The 22,127-nt window shown below is 46.3% G+C and overlaps 1 pseudogene; it reads left to right on the plus strand.

Annotated features, from left to right (window-relative positions):
- The first annotated feature begins 285 nt into the window (after positions 1–285).
- Positions 286–18,166, plus strand: LOC144137577 (uncharacterized; annotated as a pseudogene).
- Positions 18,167–22,127: the final 3,961 nt, after the last annotated feature.

Consider the following 22,127-nt stretch of genomic DNA (forward strand, 5'->3'; position numbering starts at 1 on the left):
ACATGCGTACAATCAACCTCACCGTTGCAAACTTGGTTACGCCATACGCACTGTCTTTGTTTTCTTTATTGTTTGTGATCAGTATTTATATTCATCGTTTCTTATATTAAAATTTAGTTGTTAGACCAGCGGCTGTCCTTGTGGTACACTTCCTTTGTCTGTGTCTGTGTTCGCGCTGGTTTCATCCAAGAATGTCTTTCCAACTAGCCCAGCTTGCAACCCTCCAGATGTATTTCTAGAGTGCCAACTATTTACATGCAGCCTTAGCTGCGGGCTGGCTCAACTATGGCCCTGGCTGGCTCCGCACACAGTTTCTTCCCTGTCCTCATCTTTGGGTATGGGCCACGGTACCACGGGGACTGTCCACCACGTCTCGTGACACTATGAAATGAGGTGCATGAGCCTTGTCACACTTAAGTACTGGAGCGCTTCCGAAGTATCATGGGGTGACCTGCTGAAAATGATGGTGGATGTGGTGGAATATTCTTTTTATGGTATTCTGGAAAGTGTTCGCGTCATGTCATGTCAAGCACATTGCATTGGAAAGGTGTAATGCACATTACATTGCATAAGTGCGTAGCCTAAGCCCATTGCATTGCATAACAGCTCGCAGCTGGTCGGCTCTGCGGCTGTGCCATTGCACGGTCCTCTAACCCGTTCTTTGCTATGCAGACGCTGGCCCCTATCATCGCTAAGTTGCTGGTCTCGCGTTCCGCGTTCCGCGAATGTTCTCGTGTTCCGCGAGCGACTCAGCACCGGGAATGACGCCATCCTTCTCATGTGTGCTGCAAACGCTTCCGGGTGTCCTGATGCGCCGACCGATCAGAGGTTCGCCGACGTCATCATCGTATCACCGATGTCATCGACGCGTTCTGAGACAACCACTCTAAATTGTCAGAAACCACCCGTTCACCTTTGTGGGCTCTGTGGCTGTGACATCGCACGGTCCACTAACCCGTTCATCTTCGCAATTCAGGTTCGTGTACCCCATGACCTATTCACTGTAAAAAATAGCTATTATTTTTTGGTACAGCTACCCAGCCCACATTGGTGTTGGCCCGTTGCCATTCAATGTGTGAATGTCGCTCGTGCTCTCTTGCTTCTGTCGAGGGACGTCGACTCCAACCCTGGCCCTAACTCTTTCCTTGACTACTCGCCGTCTAAAGACCCTCTCACCGTTAACATTAGTCTTCCCCAACAGCAAACGTTATCTGCTGGTCAGTCTAGACAGCTCGCCGAAGTGTAAGGACTTAAAGCTGAGGTACTAACAACAAACTAAGCCAAAACTTATCTAACTAAACGTATTACGGATCTTGAAGTTCACTACCAAGGTATCGTAACTGTTGGGAAGGATGTCGAAGCAATTAATGGTAATACCGCAGGCATGGCCCGTCCAATCTGCGACGTGGAGGCGTTGGTTGACGACGCTGCAAATCGTTCCCGAAGGAGCAACTTCATCTTTTACGTCCTCCCTGACCTCAACCCGTGCGAAAAAATGGCAGATTCCGAGGAAATAATTATTAACCACAGCTGCGACCATCTATACTTGACTCTTGACCCCTATACTTGACTCTTGACCCTAAATTAATCGAACGTGCTCACCGCCTTTGCCGGCACCAGAATGATCGTCAGCGGCCTGTACTAGCCAAGTTCAGTTTCTTTAAAAGCAAAGAGAAAATTCTCTCGAATGAACGTAAACTGAAAAGTAAGATTTTTCGGAAACCGTTCTCAAAGCCTGAAAACACCTTGTCGCATTCGCCCGTACCAAACCTTTGCCCGCACAGCACTTGGTATCTTTGTTCAGAAAGATGAATTTCCAACAAAACACCCCAACCTGTAGGAGAAATTTCATAGCAATCGGCCGGACGTGCAGCAAAAACCAAACGTGTTAATATTACAATGGGCCAAACTAGCATTTCCTTCTCTGTAATCTTGAGTATTATCATCTGATTCCTTCCACGAAGTGACGCAGTATCAAATCTTGTATCGACATCGGGCAGCAACATACCAGTTCTGAAAGAAACGTCGTTGGCGGATGACGTCACAGATAGTGAGGTTCTAGCCGAAATGCCAGATTTTATTGTTTTCCGGAAGGAATGGAAAGAAACACGTGGTGGGGGCGTACTCATTGCTGTCATGAGCAGTTATCCTGTTCAATGATGAATATTCACTCTACGGTCGAACTTCTGTGGTTAATCTGCCGCGCTGTACCGGAGCCAGTTCTGGTAGGTGTGTGCTATCGGCCGCCGGACAATAACCCTGATTTCCCACAAGATCTAAACAATATACTCAATCAGCTGGCTACGAAATTTTAAACCGCGCAAATCCTACTTTTTGTAGACTTCAACTTTCCCGACATCGATTGGAATGACGCCAACCAATTAATAACAGGCCACTCCAGAACAAATGAATTCATTAGAGCCTGCCTAAATTTCAACTTGACACAACTGATAACCGAACCTACACACATTTCTGGTGAAACTTTTAGTATTCGAGGCCTACCCGCCGCGGTGGCTCAGTGGCTAAGGCGTTGCGCTGCTGAGCACAAGGTCGCGGGTTCGATTCCCGGCCGCGGCGGCCGCTTTTCTGATGGAGGCGAAAAGCAGAAACGCCCGTGTGTACGAGATTTCGACGCACGTTAAAAATCCCCAGGTGGTCAAAATTAATCCGGAGCCCTCCACTACGGCGTGCCTCATCGCCTGCGTTGCGTCGGCGCGTTAAACCCTACAATCAATCAAGTATTCTAGGCCTGATACTGACAACTAAACCTGAAACCTTATCACACAATACACACCTTCCTGAGATTAGCGGCCACAAAGTTATGTAAGCTGTTTTTGAATTCGTCACGGAACAACAAAAATTGTAGAGTAAAACTATACGACTATACGAGCAGGGGTATTACAATGCAATAGTAACTGAACTCGAAGAATTCATAACAAAATTGCGGTCACAGACCAAGTCAAAAGAATAAAATTGACGTTTCGGATCCCTTACGAAATCTTTGATGACAACGAGGTGAGGCAAGACGTCGTCGCGCTTTTCATGCTTTCAAGATGCGTCGTAATGATCCTGCGTAGATAACCGGGCATATTGCCCTCTGTCCGGTTGATGGTATCTGATGTCGTTTGAATAACAAGCGATTCGACGAGAAGCCTGGTTGTTCCGTTTCTTTCTTTTTCGACGATTGTGGCACTGTCCCAGTCAATTTGGTGATTATGAGCTTCCACGTGTTCTCCGAGTGCATTCGCCGTGACGTTCTTTTTGGTTACGTCACGCTGGTGTTCCTTGAGGCGTCTCGGGAACTTTCCAGTTTCACCAAAGTATACGTAGTCGCAGTCGGAAAACGGAAATGACACCAGGGTACATTTCTTTCGGGAGCTTGTCCTTCACCTTCACTAGCTTGCCACGAAGTTTTGCGCAGTGCACGTGGGCAACCCGCAAGTCATAATTGGAAAATACCCTCGAAAGGGCTTCGCTGATGCCGGCGTCGTAAGGGATTGCCGCCCTGGAGTGGAATGTTTTCTCGGTGCATCTTCGGCAAAAGACAAAATTCTCTGTTCAATTTGCTTGATGAATTTCCGCAGGCACCCGTTCTGAGATAGTTCTTGTTGAATCTTCTTTAGTTCTCGGTCTAGTTGCTTCTCTCCGGTGCAAATGCGCTTGGCGCGGGTTACCAAGGAGTAACAGCAGATGTCTTTCGGCCAACAGGGTGGCAGGAGGCGAAGTTAAGGTACTGGCCTGTGTGGGTCGCATTCCTGTGCAAATAAAAGGCGAGTCCATTATCTGTGCGCCTTACGAGAACGTCAAGAAAGGGCAGCCATCCATTTTCGTCTTGTTCAACAGTGAACTGGACACTGTGTTCCACGGAATTCAAGCATTGCTGAAATCTTGTAACGTCATCCTTTCGGAGAACACAAAAGCAATCGTCCACGTAACGGTAGAAACTTTTGGGGCGGGCGTGAAAGAACCCAGAGCTTTTTCTTCTATGGCCTCCATCACAAGGTTAGCTGTAGTTACTGATATTGAAGTTCCCATCGCCGTGCCGCGGGCCTGCTTATAGATTTTGTTGCAGTACGTGAAGTACGCGTTCCTCAAACAGAAGTCGAGCAGCTTGCAGAGCTCAGGCACGTCAAAGGGGGTGCGGTCAGCGAGTGTGCTGTCACGGTTCTAAACATCCCGGCATGCGGTCACAGCAAGGTCGACAGGGACGCTGGTAAAAAGGGATGTCACGTCAAAGGACACCATAGCGTCGTCGGGACTCAAGGTCACATGTCGCACTCTCTCAACAAAGTCGGATCCGTTTTGGATGTGCGTCGATGTTTTACCCGCTACTTTACCACAAACTTGTCATGTGCAGCATGAGAGCTGGTCTCCCGAAAGACATCGTTCCGATTCGTTCGACCTATGCACTCTCGAAATTTATTTCGAGTATACGGTTTGATATCCCGAAAAGAGCAGGTTACTTGCAGAAGTTTTTTTAGAAATACCATGACGTATGACGGACAGAAACACAGGAACGTGGTCACTGAGAGCAAAATATTAACCCAAGAACTCAGCAAAGTTTCCTCATTGTTTGTAATTAAAAGGTCTCAGAGAGTATCTGAAGTAGCTGTAAATTGTGTAGTGGATTTTAGAGTGTTGCGAAGGGCTTCAAATTCTGACTTCATTATAGTTTCGACGAGAAAATTAATATAAAAGTCACCAACCATGATTGCGCTATACTCGCGTTCATTTTTAAATTCCAAAAAACATCCAGAAAGAAAACAAATAGAAATTACACCGCAAGACCAATGGTAACAAACACAAAACACTTGCGTGTCATACTGAGGAACTGTTTTTAGTTAATGGGGTGTTATACAACAGAAATTATTGAGCAGTTCACATTCCATAACACTGGAAAGCAACATTGACACGCCTCCACCTCTTATAAAATTACGGTTAAGATAGAAACACTTATATCCAGACATTGTAAAATCATCAGCTTGAGAAGTAAACCCCGTTTCAGAGGAAATTAAAACATCAAAGTGCGATTGAGAACAGCTAAAAAATATTCAAGATCATTATGTTTTTTTTTCCTAGACATAAGATTGAAATGAACAGAGTTACAATGTTGCTGATTATTAAACACGATGCAGTCTCCAAGTTCTATCAAATCTGCTTGGCTATTTGTAACAGAAGCCATTCAAGAAAATTACAAAAAGAGGACCTACACCGGCGCAAACGCGCTAGGCAGCAATGAGTGTGTGTCTTGTTTTGTATTTTCTTTACAAGAGCAACGTGTCTTTTGTTGCGCACGACAATTATGGTTGCGGCAATTATGGTTTTCTTGCGCACCACATCAAAACATTATTTTTAGTTACGAACAATATACAGAGGTTAGAGCGTTATTGAGGTGGTTTATGACAATGTTTTAAGGGTTTAAGGGAGCGCAACGCTGTAGCTACACTTGGTCTGTAAAGAAGATGGGTAGTGGTGTTTTAAAGCAAAGCTTTCTACCTCTACCAGCCAGCGGTTCTTTCGGGGAATGCGGGACAAATATCTCCCAAAGTGGGGTAGGCGGCTGTGGGTGGGGTTGGGACGGGGGTGGAAGCGCTGGGTTGCACTCACGGAGCGCACTGCAGATGGCGAGGCGAATTTTCTGAGCGTTCCCCGCGCGGAGGTGCCTACTCCCCGGCAGTAACGTCGACGTTACGGCGTGGTCGTCTGCTTTAGCGACGGATGTTCTGGACCTGTTTTCGCGCAGGTTCGTCTCCTTTGCGCGCTTCCTTCGCAGAGATTATTAACTTGTTTGACAGCACATCCTCGGTAACCCGGACCCGATGTAATTAAGTGGTCGTACGGCGAAGATACATTAGGGATTGGTTTGGAGGACGGAAAACAAAATGTAGAGACACGTACGGACATTTGCCCGCTAGAGAAACGCTACCTTTTGCGCACTGCTTGCTAGAAATGGGACTCCATTTACTTAATTAGCGAATAGAAATTCGGTTGTGTTTTCAGAGGAATTACAAAATGCGAAAGGAGCAACTGGATATGTAAATAGCGGTTCTAAAAGATGTGTGAGATTTCTCAAAATTCTCAATCTTACTAAGCTAACTAGTTTAAATTGTTACAAATGGGAATCACCAACCTCACATGCCGACTTCTCTCGGTGTCTGCGCTTGTTGTATCCCCGAGCTAGCATATCAGGATGGCTAGGTTTCACTGTCTCACCCTTCGATAGACGCTACTATCCGTTTTATTTCTACCGATGCACAGCCGGGCTACGGCGGCGGCGTCCACCGCTATAGGCCGGCCCTGGCCAATGCTGCTGCGTTCGGGACGCCGCCCCCACGAATTCCAAGTAGCGGCTGGCAGAATCTCTGATTTCACTCTATGTAGAGCAACGTGTGGGAATTCAAGTAAAGTCGCGTGGGAAATTGTTTTGGGTGTCATACAAAGCTTTTCATTCAAACCACCTTCACAGCGTTTATTTGAGGCAATTTTATTTATTTGCGTAATGTGTCGCACTGCTAATAAAACCAATAAGGTATGTTTAGTAAGGTGGGACTACATCTGAAATGAATTACTTGAGGCTATCATTGAATACAACCCCTAGTTTTACCGCATCGGCTATCACCCGCATGGTAGAAAGAATGGGAACCGAGAGTTATGCTTAGTATGAATGAGCGGAGGAGTTGTCATCCACGATAAAACTACATGGTTGATTAGTGAAAGACGTCGTGTTTATGGCGAAATTGTTATTTTTTCACACTGATACGCCTTAAATTTATGGGTATTGATATATATTTCACCATAAATGTCTATCTCAGTGGACATATACTGGCTTCTTGTCTTCAGAAGTAAGTCCATACTTGTCTCGTAAATTGAGCCTATAATTAGAAGTCTGTTAGGATGCATATTTACGTAATCAGACATATAAGCTTGAGGTTTAAATGTTTTCAATGGTGCCACTTTGGTAGTGACCGCGTTTACTCGCACAAACACTCCTTTGTTTTCCTTTTCCAACGCGTCCCACGTTGAGGACATGGGCCGCCTCGGAAATTTCGGTTGCCGTACACGAAATATGCAACAACCCCTCGTCGCATAAGCTTCGCTTGAAACTTCCGCGCACATGGCTTACAGGATCGTGGCTTCGTGCCCCAAATAAATGCGGTACTCAAAACTTGCTACACATAGCTCGGACCACAGAACCAGCTGCAGGAATTGGCCTATTTCTCTTAAGCAGTTCACATGATGTTGCTCGAGTGGTTTATGTTCTTTTTTCAGGAGTCGTAACAATGCTGTTTCGCTTTCTAGCCTCTGTGACGGAGGGTGCGCACTCAATTTTTACTGCTGTACATAGCTGCCTTCGCGACTAAAACAGTCAGTGGCGAGGAAGCCCTCGTCCTGGCTATTGCTCTATTTTGTCCCTTTGTTCGCGCTGTATTTCCAAGGTATACCTGCTCTTGTTGCAGCACAATGTATAGGGCGATCGAGATATTTTAAGCATGTCAATTCTGTTTTTTGCGTTTTCAGTGCTACTTGTGGTTCTTTGTCCTTTCCTTTATTGCTGTTTTCCGCAGAACACAATAAAACGGACCCTCCTATGTGGTCCCGCTGGGTGCTAAGAATGTACAGACTTTATTAAACCGTATCCCCACCGCAATGGGAGCCTTATGTGCATGATTTAGCATCTGCGTGTAAAAAAAAATGTCAAAGTTACCTTTTGTTCACATCTTCAGGGAAAAATTGCGCTCACCGTAGTTTTTATTGTGCAGCACCATGTTTTCCCGCATTATTCGCAACGGTGAAAAAGGAACCTTGGCCAGCCATCCTAAAGGCTACTTTTTGAGCGTGCGTCTTGAGCTTTAGAGAAAAAATGTTTCTTGTTTGGATTTACTGCGTAGAAAATAATTGAAAGTACAGGCACATAGCAGCCTGTCATTTACAATTAATAATTCACAGACAATGGTTCTGCAACAGCCCCGTAAACAGATGCCACTCCTGGTGTAGTCACTAATATTACAAATTTCTTCAGGAGTTGATTTCTAATCACCCCGGTGCCGACAAGAAGCATCTAAGGATGTAAAATTAAGGCACGATTGTTAGCCTGGCTAGAGCCTTGTTTTGCTATCCTGCACACAGGAATTCCGGAATTAGTATTAAAAAAGGGTACTAAAAGAAGGAAACTAAAAATTGGCGGCATATCTGGTCCTTTCGTTGCAACTTTCGACAAAAAACGATAGTCTTTATCGACTTTTGCCAAGTAAATGACTCCTTTCGCCTTCCCGCTCACCTCTCATGTTGTTCCTCTTGCGTCGCGCTCCTCCCAAGGTAAAGACGCCATAGGTTTCCTTAAATCATTTTGAATTTACAGCGTTCCCCTGCTCCAGGCCGGGTGTCTCGATGCCAACGCTGCTGTACGGCGAAGACGCGCATGAATCGAGGCGTCTTGCTTCAACGTTTATAGAACCGCTTTTCCCTACTCCACGTGCGTTGCAAGCACAACGTAGAACCTATCTAGTGGAACCTTTCGTAACTGTTGCCGGTTGATTTCTTAAAATGGCGTCCCGATGGAATCTCCTACTCAACACTAAGCCACCTTGGTCCTCAAGCACGTCAAACACTTTTGGAGATCCTTAACAAGACGTGGATGGATGGTATCGTTCCACCGGTGTGGAAAGTAAGCCGTCTGGTCCCCTTACTCAAGCCTGGCAAATCTCCGCTTGACCTTCCATCATATCGTCCAATTGCCCTGGCAAGCTGCCTTTGTAAGGTCATGGAAAGAATGATACTCACGCGGCTGCAGTGGTACCTCGAATACAACAATATATACCCTGAAGTTATGGCTGGTTTTCGGCGCCGGTGTTCCTCCATAGACTGCGTGGTGGACTAGGTAACAGACTGCGTGGTGGACTTGGTAACATTTCCACAGCAAGAAAAAAGTTGGAAACCCATTTCAGCAGCCCTCTTCTTTGACGTTAAGGGCGCCTATGACAACGTCGTTCAAGAGGCTATTCCAGACGCCCGGGAGCACTACGGACGTGGTGGGCGACTTTACCGATGGATAGAAAGCTTCCTGTCCAGAAGATCTTTTTATGTCATAACCGAGGATAGCCCGACATCACAGCACTTTATTCAACGTGGTGTTCCTCAAGGTGGGGTGCTAAGTCCAACTCTTTTCAACCTAGTGATCGTCAGGCTTTGTGCACGCTCTCCCCAAGAATGTCTGCGTCCTCATTTATGCCGACGACATTTGCCTCTGGGCTTCGAGGGTCAACCAACCACAACTACGGGCACGACTTCAAAAGGCGGCCAATATAACGCGATCTTACCTGCGACAACAAGGTCTAAGTGTCTCGGGTGACAAGTGCGCGTTGGTTGCATTTACCCGCAAGCCCATGCGGTTTTACCAATGCATTTACCCGCAAGCCCCGGAAGCCCAAGCCCAAGCCCAATATCCCATCAAGATCAATGGGAGGTTGGTTCCCTACTCCAGGCATCACAAATTTCTTGGCGTCATCATCGACAGGGACATTTCCTGGAGCGCACATGTGTCTTTCCTTAAGAAGAAACTTGCCACAAGTGCTCACATAATCAGATTTCTTGCTGGAAAAACGTGGGGAACATCGGTAAGAGGAATGCTGCAACAATACTCCGCACTTTTTAGGAGCCTTGCGTTACACCTTGCCAGCAATTGCCAACACTTGCACCAGTAACCTGCGGGTAATACAGGGCGTCCAAGTGCAGGCGCTGCGTACGTGTCTTGGTTTGCCGCGTTGTGCATCAACAGTGGGCACCGTTTGCATCGCTCAGGAACACCAAATAGCAACGTACGTTGCTACTGAAACACTACGCCTGCACATCAGGCTCCTCACGAGGCTGTCTTCTCACCATCTGGCGCAGCTTCCTCAAAATAGAGCCTGATCTACTTTTTCAGCCATTATCACAACGCACAGGGCTGGAATCCCTTCGGGGTACGCCCCTTCGGCAACACCGTCCTCCCCGTTGTGGTGCCTTGCACAACCTGAGATTCATTTCAGTGTTCCGGGAATTAGAAAAGAAGCCGACTTGTCACTATTGGCCCTTCAACAGCTTACGCTGCTGTTACTGCATGAACGGTACGACGGCCGGAAACATGTGTACACGGATGGCTCAGTAACGTCATCCAGTTCGGCAGGTGCGGTGTTTGTGCCCGCAGATTGTGCCACAACTCGATTCAGTGTTGGCGATACCACGAGCTCGACAGCTACAGAACTTTCAACCATTCGTCAGGCTCTTGATCATGTCATCGGAGCTACTCCTCAAAATTGGGCGATCTTCTCGCATTCCAAGGCTGCCTTACAGAGCTTACGTGCAGCCCTGCGCTACGGCCCCCTACACCAACTGGTGAGAGAGATAAGAGAAAGATTCCATCAAGCCATCACACCCAGCCATGACGCAATTTTCCAGTGGCTTCAAGGTGACTGCGGAGTCATCGGTAACGTGTTGGCGGATGTAGCTGCCCGTACAGGCCATGAGAGCGACCGCACCATTTTGCTTCCGCTTTCAAGGACCGATGCCGCCAGGACACTTCGCTCCTTTGCGCGCAGGATTACCATGCAGCAATTGAACACACCGGACTTCTCACATCCCCGTCTTTATATTCAGGATCCTTTTCTTCAGCGCTGTATTTCGTATGGGCTGTCTCGACCCCAGTCAAGTTTACTTTGTAGACTGTGGTTGGTAGTGGCCTTCACGAAATCCTACTCCTTCCTCATCGGGATGGCGGGCAACGCCTACTGTCACGCCTGTGGGGCGGACGAGACTATAGAACATGTGCTGTGTCGCTGCGCCGAATGCTCGTAGGAGAGGAGCGTGCTTGCCACCGCGCTTAGCCGATTGGACAATCGGCCATTTACAGTGGAAACTATTCTAAGTCATCGGTCTTTATCACCGACCTCGCAGAAGGCGACGAAAACGCTTTTACGTTTCCTGAGTGAAACGAACTTGCGTGAAAGACTATAGTGCCCGAAACGGGACTAGAGTGCGCGCTTTTCCACCCCTATCTGTTCCTCTTCTCCCGCCCGTTTAAGTGCGAATGCACTTCTTAAGCGACCCTGAATCACTCGTCCACCCTCCGTCCGTAGCCTAGCAACGGAGCTAGCTAGCGTGCCTAGCAACGGCGCCGGATTTCCGACGCGTGAGGGCGCTCGCGTAGCGCCTCCTCTCCCCCCTCGCCTACTCTCCAGCTCGCAACACCCTCTCTCGGCGCGCCAGCCAGGCCACTACACTATATAAAAAAATAGCAGCATCCGGAGCCCGGTTTCGATCCGAGGACGTTGCGGCCGCAGCGCGACGCTCTCCCGACTGAGCCACGGAAGCCACGCTGATTTCAGAGTTAGGAACGCTCCTTATATCTTTAACGCATTCAAACTACGTCGTCAGCGGCGTTGCGTTGGCGACTCAGCGGCGTTATAGCGGCTTGATAACTGCGTGGTGTACACGTGATACTACAAACCCGATGGAAGAGATGGAAGAGAAGGGGGCGAGGCGGTGGGCTGCGGGTGCCGAGCGCAAGCGCCGCAAGCGGGCCGACAACCGTGCATTCGCACTTTCACATTCTCCCCCTCGGGGAAATGCGGGGGAATTTTTATTCCCTGAGCCCCATTCCCCCAGTGTCGGGTAGCAAACCGGGCTCTACACCTGGTTAACCTCCCGGCCTTTCCTTTCTTCTTCTTCTTGGTCATAGATACCCTTGCGTCAGTAAACCCAAACAAAACAGCAAAACAACGAGCATACTCCAAGGAAACCACGTATAGCTTTGGAGGATGTAGGAGCAAGAGCACTTTAGACTGCCTCAAACTTTTCTTGGTCAGGTTGTACGCCCCGCGCTTCGACGTGACGGCCGAGGATGGTAATTGGCCGGAGCCCAAAATTACACTTGAAGGACTTCAGATTTTTCAAGGGAAAAGTGGGTTTCAAGGAGAACGACAACGATGGCCGATGGGCGAAAAAAAAGATTAGTCCCAAATGTAGGGGAGAAAACGGTCACATCGCGAAGGTAACACAGGCAGGTGGACGACCTGAAGCTGCAATACAGTCAGTTCTTACGCCTTAGACTATTGCCGGCGCATTGCAAATGCTGAACGGCATGACCTAATACCGATGAAGTCCATCCATCGTACTGAAAACAGTTTTGTCTCTGTGCGTGTCGTCCACGGCGATTTGTCACTAGCCTGTTAAATGTTCCACTCCGTGAAGACGGTCGAAACTATCGCATATTCGGGGTAATGGGTAGATTTCTTTCTTAGTAGTATTATTGGGATCACTGTACTCGACAGAGAATCTCCAGGTCTTGTCTTTCTTTTTGACCAGGACTGTCGGCGAAGCCCAGGACTAAACGAAGGCTTTATTATGGGTTTTGAAGTATTTTATACACCTCCTTTTGAATAACCTGGCGTTCAGCAGCAGCAGCACGGTATGCTTGCCGATGGATGTGGCTCGCATGGCCAGGGTGGATTCGGCGTTTCAACAATGTGGTTGAGCCTAAAGGGCAGTCACTGAAGCCAAAAATCTCTCTAAACTAGCTCAGAAGGTTCCAAAGATTGTCAATTTGCGCTGGTGTTAAATCAGGGTCGATCGTTTTAACAAAGTCAGCACATGAAGTCTTGTTGTCGGGACTATCGGTCGGAAAATCTGAAGGCCGATCAGGCTTTAATTTCAGAATTCGGCAGTGCTCAAGGGAAATAAAAGTCGCCAAGAATATTCCTTGTGGAGCTGCTTCTGGGGATCGATCGACGAATTCATCCAATTATTCTCTATTTTTATTTATTCTATTTATTTACTTTTTTATTTATATTTGTTTTAATATTTATTTATTTATTTATTTATTTATTTATTTATTTATTTATTTATTGGTTAGTTAGTTAATGATGAAGCAAGCTCCGAGAACTTGTCTTTCTAACCTGTGTGCCTGCCGCGGTGCCTTGTCAATGCAACCATTGTACTTATACGTTATTCTTTTAAACTGTGCGGTATGCACGCTCATTTTACAACAAAATATATCCCACCATCACATCCGATAATCCTACTGTTTAATTCTCCCTAGGGTATGGGCTCTGTTTTCTTATAAGACAACCATTTTTATAAGCAGCACTTTTGTGCTCCTATGCGTTGCACAGCAGCGTCCACAGCAGGGCGTTACAGGTGGGCTGCAACGTGCTACAAAGTGCTACAGGTACAACGTGCTAAATGTACAATTCCTTGAGCATTACGAAATACATGCTCTCAGTCGCTGACATTTTTCGGCAGCAATGGTTGCCCGTGTTGCCTTTGGACACGCGTATTGCGGTTTATTGCAAGCGTTGTGTTCTTTATTACTCGTTTCCAGGGTGGTTTTCACCGATTTTAAAGTGAATACGTATGTCCCTCTTCATACACCCCCTTGGAAGCCCGAGGTCTTTGTTTGAGGTCCTTGACGCGTACCACGCTGTTTGCTTCAAAAGGTACCTTTGTCGCCCATTTCCAAAACGTGGATCGGAAAACCATGCTTTGGATAGGGCAAGCAAAGAAAAAAAAATGTTTTTTAAGAAAACGTTTCTAGCTCACTGTCAGGCAAAAAATATACGGAGGGCGCAACCATGCACAATAGCGTTGTGTAATCATGTCCTGTGCTTTATTTTTCTCAATGCCTAAAAATATGGGTGACAACTAATGCTGCAACAGTTACAAATAAATTTGAACAACGCAGAAAAATTGGAATCCTTGTTTGGAGCCTTTTTTATTGCTTTACGTCATCAGACGTAAATTTGTGCTCAGAAAAAGATGCGTGCTATTATTTCGGCAGCCTATAAAAGAGGAATTATGACCTGGGCTTGTAAACATTGCGACTTGACGTTGAAGCGTAAGACCAAATTTTACCAATGACTGCAATGAAAGTTCTAGCCGGATTTGTTATGGCGCTTCTATTCTTCTCTCATGTGGAATGTAAGTTTTTAGAGATTCAAATGAGTATACCTAAACGCCTAATATTTTCGCACGCTTTTTCAAGTTAGATCAAATATCCCTTTTCGCAATGTAGGCCACTTTCTGTCAACCGCACGTCACCCACCTTGATATTTCGGTCGTTAGAGAAACGTGCAACAGTATTTGAAGCATGTTGAAGGTTATAACCGAAAACGAAATACACGTGGCACCGCGTCCAGCTTGTCGGATCAGAGAAATGTACCAGAGATATTTTAGGAGTTCTTCTCGGTAGGAATTACGCATGCTTTTTGAGCTACTGCATTCCGAGGTTTCTTTACTTCAGTTGCAGTTTATTACAGTGCAGTAAGACTAAATATATAAATATGAATTCCGCAACAGAATTCCGTAATTGTTTTTTGTGTATTTGTACCGCGCAGTCAATGCTTGTTTTTCGATGAAAAATGTTTCCACAGGGCCACATGCGAGCGTGCTTAGAACGAGCAAGCGTTGACTGCACCAATGATCGCTTGCGCACTTGAAAAACATTCAAAGCCCCTTTGCCTAACGACAAATATGGTTCAAACGCGAAGCTTTCTTCCGGCGCATACCAACACGAATCAAAGTATTATTTCATTAAGGATTCACAGGCTGTCATCTTAATTTGACCTTTGATGATGATGATGATACCCTTAAAATGTTTGGCACGTACCCACTCCAGAGAATTGGCGAAACATGAATTGTTCAATGCGCACCTGCGCTTGATGTGCATTAGTGAAAACCCATTGTGTAAGTTGTCTTTGCTGCAATGTGTTTTGGGCGTAGCGATTTGGATTGTGGACTCTGACTTGAAACTTCGAAAACATTGGCTTTCAACTAGAGAAAACTTTACATTTCAACCATCTTTCACTTCATTCAGGGCCATCATCATCTTTAGAGAAAGTTGGCTTTCCTACAGTGCGTTTTCACGCACGGTCGCCATCAGCGAGACAAAGAAAGCTACGCTTTACATGTGGCTGCTGTTGCGCTTGCAAAAATTGTTTCCTAGAAGAAATGCATTTTATGGTGAAGTGCGATCTCTAGGGAACCAAAGTTCGCCTCAAGTAGGTCGGAAATTTAAAGTTGCAATATATTCAGCCAGCGGCGACGTATAGGAAACATCCTTTTCTTTACGAGTGATAAAAATGAGACCCATATAACCCATATAAGAGCCATGGGCGATGTTCTTTCAAATCGGGAGGGCATGTAGCCGCCCCATAAGACCAGTCGGTACTGACCAAAGCAGGGGGAACGTACTGTGTGTTTTGGAAGCCAACCAGCCGTTGTCCGGAGTGAGGTTCGCTCTTTGTTTCACAACTTGATCAGTGTCTGCTTTGGGAACATGTTGGAAGGTTCCGTAAGGAACTTGAAGTCGGAATGCATAAACTGTGGCTTGGCCGTTATCTTTCAAATGCCCTAAAATCCGCTCTGCAAACCCAACTTGGTGCTTTATAGGGACAAGGCTTTCTTTGAGCAACTACTTAGGAATACTGATACCAAATTGCCGTTTCGCATGTCGTCTTCGCGATACGCTGTTTATGCTCTTATTCTATTTCTACAGAATATTTCCAGAAAAGCCCTCTCAACCGAGAAAAAAGGATTGCGTGACTGCTATAGGCAGAAGGGACGTAGACAAGTGTTAATATTTCACGCATAAAGTTACCCAGCCTATATGGTCATATTTGAAACCTTCAGTTATTCTTACTGTGAAAAGAGCCCAACTAGCAAAACTATCGATATAAAACTCTATAGCAGCGCGAGAAGTAACTTCGTAAATACCATGTAGCAGACACTACAGACACAGACACTCACTTTGCTGTGCTCCTAATAGTTCGTTAATATTACACACAGCAAGCTGTGTCAGAAGTAAGCGAGCGCTTGTCCTTTGTGCGTTTAGTAAGCTTTGCTTCTGCTGGTTTGATTTCAGTATTGCAAGTTGTAGCACACATTTATCGTTCTGTTTTGCTCGTTTATCATTTCAGGTACAAGCTATGCAGAACGAAACCCGTCAGCCCGAGGACAATACGGCAAGTTCAAAAATGTGTTCTAGATTCTGATATCACTTGTAGTTAAACCTTTCTTGTTTCCATGCTTTTCGAGCACATATGTGTCTCTGTTATATCGCGGTAGCTTCCGCAGAACAACTTACACTGAGAAGTATTTATTGTCCCTTACATTTCTCCTGGTAACAAGAAGCATAGTATAGAGAAAACAAGAAAATAAGGAACGCAAAATAACTCGAACAGGTAGTTTTAAGTCACTGCATAACGCAACGTCAATTAACGATCGACTATATAGAGCATTCCGTATTCCAATTTTACCATGCCAGGATGTAACAACCTTGTTCTAGGCTTGGAACACATTACTACGTATGTTCTTCGAGCAAAAAAAAATTTCGTAATGCCCGTTACCACCATTCAATTGTATTTCAAGCGGTGATATATATATATATATATATATATATATATATATATATATATATATATATATATATATATATATATATATATATATTAAATCAGCGGTAGTACCCGGCAATGCGCTGGTTTGCCAATATACCAATGACCATAACACACAGTGCGCCGAAACAGGCCCAAGTACACCGTCGCTAAAGCAGACCACAAAGCCGTACCGCTGACGACGCCGCCGGCGAGAGGGTGCTTCCGTGCGGGCAACGCTGGGTAAATTTGCCGCGCCATACACAGTGCGTTCCGTGAGTGGCACCCTCCACCCCCACTTCCCCCCTTCTCCGTCTCCGCCGCGTTAGGAGTTTGTTGTCCCGCACGCCACGAAAGAACCGTTGGCTAGGTAGAGGTAGAACGCTTTGCTTTAAAAGGTATTGTTAGAATGAGCCCCTTCGCTATCAGAGGAATGTACTCCTAAAAGTTCAAGTCTGTAGGTCCAGCATTTCAATCGGGATAATAATATCGCATAGTTTCCTATTTCACTTCTTGATGGGATGAATTTCAAAAACCCTTCTCAAGTTTTCAAATGTTAGGAAAAACCACAAAATTGCGTTTTGTAAGCTCAGACCATTTGGATATTTCAACGGACCTATTCACTAATCTTTAAGAAACGTAATTTACCCCAAATCGACATTGGCCATCGTAAATGCTGGTTAGACGGAACCCTAACATATTTTTGAGCCATTCGTATGAACTATCTATACCAGCAAAAACCACTTCGATATACGAGCCCGCCTAGATATAATAAATAAGTGATGAAAAACCCCTTTTAGCCATTTTCCTTCTATTAGGTGTCTATTTTTTATGCAGCCTTGCTGAGTATCTCGCGATAATAGGAATGTATACGTAAATTGTAAGCCTCGAGGACCAACAGCTTGGCTGGGCGTTGATATCGTGAATTGAAGAGAGAGAAGCGGGCACTGGAGTAGTTTCCCTGAGTAAGGAACCCAGCGGCAATGTCGGCTCTAGCCCGAAGAAAAGGTAGGAAGGATAATATCCGAAATTATTGCGGCGATATAACTTGTGAGCAAATGGCATATAAGGCAATTATGCGTCCCAGTTTGGATTGTGGTCAGCGATGTCCGTAGAGAGCGTATCGCTCAAAGTCCTGTTAAGGCGTTAAGGCGTTAAATTCCCGTTAAGGACGTTAGTTTGAGTGTGGCAGGAAGCGGTAAGCTTGTGCTTTGCTCCGCAGGAGAGGATGATGTCACCAACCACTCGTGAAAAAAAGTACCGTCTGCCACCTTCCAATGGCTAGCGAGGGCACATGATGTAAGATTACGTAGTACAGGACGAAATCAGCAACATCAGCGAGGAGCTGGTTGGAACGGCCCGCGTGATTCCGCATCGTGGCGCGTAGTCCGTGTCCCCCGCTATTCACTTACTGCCTGCAGACTGAGCAAAGGAGTGACGACTACCTAAACCCGTGGGGAAGAACGGTTAGACTGGTATATTCAGGAGCCGAAGAGGGCCGCAGGTAAATCGTCGGAATTTTTTCGCGTTGGCACGTACCGCATGGGATGACGTGACGGAAATAATGCGGTAAAATTCCTGCACAAGAACCGTCGTCACACCCATTCATACGTCCACGAAACCCCTAGGTGCACAGCTGTTGGGAGGCCGTGAACCTACTTAAGGGCATCCAAGCGAGAGTGCTCAGGGACGACAGTAAGCACCTCAAGGCCGTCCAGACGAACGTTCTGGTGATAGAGAACCCCATCCTCCAGTTGCGATAATCAAAGCGCCTAAAGCAGAGGTAAATAATGTGTCATAACAAGGCGTCTCGGTGATTCTCTTCATTAAGTTGTAAAAAAGAAGAAAGGCAAGCATTTTCTTAGAGCAATTACGGGCAATTTCTTGGTTTGAAATCGAAAGCCTGGCCTTACCTAATAAAAAATTGTTTACTGAAAAATCGTAAATACATCTTCCTCCTTGCTTTTGTTTCTTTGTTTTTGGCTCGAATTCCTCCGGCAAGCTTCTATTCTACTACACCGTGTATGCGTCTCTTTCTTCGCTTTCGTTTCCTTTGTCTGACGGCGCGAACTACGTCAGGGAGTAGTCGTTGAGGTGTCACGGTGCAAGCAATATTCTAAAATTTGTGTTTACTATGCATAATTTTGTGAATTTTGTGAAGCGGGCCCACAAGACCCTCGAAGCTCCCGATTCCTCGCCAGTCCGCCAAGTTGGTATGTGTCACGAACAAAGCAACAAAACAATGACAACAGTGTTGGTTCTATGCTGGCAACGCGAACTCTTGACAAGCACAGACATCACCCACTATAGTATACGATTCTTGCCAGCGATGAAAAACTGCTGCGTGCTCTATGACCTTTTCGTGCTCAACGGAATGTTTATCCCATGAAAGTGTCGCATTTTTGACCGCAATGCAGAGGGACCTTGGGGAACGAAGTCAAGTTTCCGCGAACAATGTGCGCTGGCTTATAGTGTCTATTCGTCAGTATAGAAGCCGCTGGAGTAGTTTCGTCTTCATTAGGCGTGCGTGCGTGTGTCTGCCTGCCATTTAAAATGTGTCAGTTAAGGCACTGACGTTGAAGAAATGGTTGGATTTTAAGGCTGTTCGGGCTAGTCTTTCATGCAATAAAGGAAAAAAGGCGCAGATGGCGCAGCTTCTAAAGCATTGGTCTGCTACTGTGAGGATGTGGTTTCAAATCCTCTGGGGCCACAAGAATGCTTATCATTTACTTCTTACTGCGGCGGCAATTTTATTTGAACAGACAACTACAACAAAAACCACAACATAAACAACGGCGCTTTTTTGCAGAATGTGTTATTTAGGGCTTTCGCCTTGCTAAAAAAATCACATGACCGAGATGTTGTAGACTCAGGAAATTTCACGTGATTGTAAGAGAACCAGTCTGCGGGGAGTACTCCGGCAGGCGGAGAGCTCAGCACCCTAGGCGTCATGTTAGTTCTTTCGAGAATGCGAGCAAGCAGAGAGCGCAAAGATCCGTCACTAATATTAGAGGAAGGTCAGCTGTAGGCATATGCCGGTTGCTGAATCACAGCCCAAACAACAGCCGATGCGCTCCCGTTTTGTTATGGAATAATTTCACTCAACTAGGGAGGAGAGGCAGCTCGCGTACGCAATAAAGCAATCGTGATAGGATTGTCCTTGAGCAAGAACAGCACGAATTCTGAGGCCACTAGTTTTCGTTCGGACTTTCAGTGAGAGTGGACACATCAACGTGTGTAAGAAAGGGCGAAGGTATCAGCTTGGTACGGGTTCTGGACGTTTCACGGTCATAAAAAATTGAGCCTATTAAAGATACACGATATCGATGCTCAGTACCACCTCATAAAGGTCATGTTTTTTTTGTAATATACTCTCAAAAAGTACAAAAAATGCGAACCAACTGAGAATTTCCAAGAAGCTTGACTGCCGCAAATGGTATTGTTTACTAACCCGCCGCGGTGGCTCAGTGGCTAAGGCGTTGCGCTGCTGAGCACGAGGTCGCGGGTTCGATTCCCGGCCGCGGCGGCCGCTTTTCTGGTGGAGGCGAAAAGCAAAAACGCCCGTGTGTATGAGATTTCGGCGCACGATAAAGATCCCCAGGTGGTCGAAATTAATCCGGAGCCCTCCACTACGGCGCGCCTCATCGCCTGCGTTGCGTCGGCGCGTTAAACCCCACAACCAATCGATCAATCAATTGTTTACTTTCTTGTGCGGGCGCCGTACACGATTGAGTCACTTCGCACGACATAACACTTTTAAAGCGCTCAATTTAGCCTTTGCACTTGTCTTCTACAAAACTAAATCTATTTGATTTCGAAAATTATTTTCTAAGTCATTGACACTAATTTACATGGTATAGGTTTCTGCGCCTTTATCTGGGTTACCAGTGTTTACAAATTTTCAGGATTTCTCCCACACAACACCTAATAAACTGAATAGATCTGTGAGTGAACACGATGGAATCAGTTTGTGTTATTCCCGTTGTTATAATGGTTGTACCTGGCATCACCGTGTACTACCGTTAGTCTACCAACAAACAAGTTAGACCTCTTTCTAATGTCAACACGCCACAAACATACCGTCTACCTGAAGAGAGACATTGACAAAACGCTGAGAAAGCCGCAATTCAAGTGAATATTTCAGTCAATGTGTTGGAATCAAAAATTTTTTCTCATCAGTCAATTAACACATTGCAATGAACAAATATTTTGAAGTCTTATTAGCTGAAGTTAACAAAGGCTTGTTTAGGGCTGCTTGGTATAGTCTTGAATTTAAATTTAGCGTCCCCTCCATACTTGGACGGAAAACTGGTTGGTGCGCAACACGTTGGTCCGGAAAACTAGCAACTTATTTATTGAAAGTTTGACCGTTATTTAAAAGCATGGGATGGCGCGCTGTACAGTCACTGTAAAATATAATAAAGAGCACACCTTCTTGCGCATGCGCTCGTGAGCAATCGGATTTTTATTCTTCATCAAGTTGCTAGTTCGCGCACAAACGTATTTGTTGTCTTTCTCAACTGTCCCTGTCTTCGTCCAAGTACGGAGCGCAGGCTAAATTTTAATTCCTATAGGCTGCATGGATGCTGAAAATAACCGCAGCGCCGATCGCGTTTTAGTCCTTATATAACTGCACGGTTTAGCGCGGAAATCTTCGCACGGCTCCAACCCCCTCCCCTCCGCCCAGCCCACCCCGACGCGCATGCGGAGAGGTTGTCGCCCACCAAAGCTGACAATTAGGCCGCCAGGACGCACGCGCGCGGAAACGAGCACAGCCCGCTTCCGGCCTGGAACATAAAGATGCGGCTGTCTTTGTATTCCTTGGGTGGCGACCACCATATAAGTTCTTCGAACCCCTCCCGTTCAGTCGGCGCGTATTGTACCCGGCCTTGATTTTTTCGGGTTTCTATTTAGTGTTTCCCCTTCCCTCTCCGAGGGTATATATATATATATATATATATATATATATATATATATATATATATATTGTAATGGAGATTGCTTGAAGTGCTCTCGCCGTCCAATCCCTCTTCACCCACCGGTCAATCCCCGAATGAGCATGTACCACGGATCAACGGCTGTCATCACCGGTGCCTGATCGCGCGGCTCGAGTCGAATCCTCTGGCTGGTTCACCTTGGACGGTTTTGCCTCCTGATCCCTGTCTAGCGGACTCTGTCTTCCTTCCAATAAACCCCTTTGCAATTGGTGGAGGAGCCGGGGTTTGAGGTAAACCGTCGTACAGCCTGGAACTCCGCAGCCGGAAGCTACCAATGCCCGTCACACCCATGGCCGCTGCCGACCAACCGCCTCCACAGGTGCCATCGGTCATCTGCGCTGGGGCGCTCCGTCAGCGCGACCCGCCGTTTTTCAGCGGTAAAGGTGACTATGACGTTGAAGATTGGTTGTCTTCTTACGAGCGAGTTAGCGCTTACAACAAATGGGACGACGCTACCAAGCTGCACAACGTCCCATTTTCCCTCGAAAAACCCGCGATCTTGTGGTATAACAACAACGCAGCGACCATGAAGACCTGGGCTGACTTCAAGAACAACTTAACTCGTGACTTTGATCGACCCACCGTACGGAAACTGCACGCTGAACAACGCCTGCGTACACGGGCGCAACTACCGGGTGAGAACTTCACCAGTTACATTGAAGACGTTGTGGATCTTTGTCGGCGCGTCAACTCGTCCATGTCCGATGATGACAAAATCAAACACATC

This window comes from Haemaphysalis longicornis, unplaced genomic scaffold (genome assembly GCF_048455015.1).
Source record: "Haemaphysalis longicornis isolate Haplotype H1 unplaced genomic scaffold, Haemaphysalis longicornis Haplotype H1 scaffold_41, whole genome shotgun sequence".
Lineage (NCBI taxonomy): Eukaryota > Metazoa > Arthropoda > Arachnida > Ixodida > Ixodidae > Haemaphysalis > Haemaphysalis longicornis.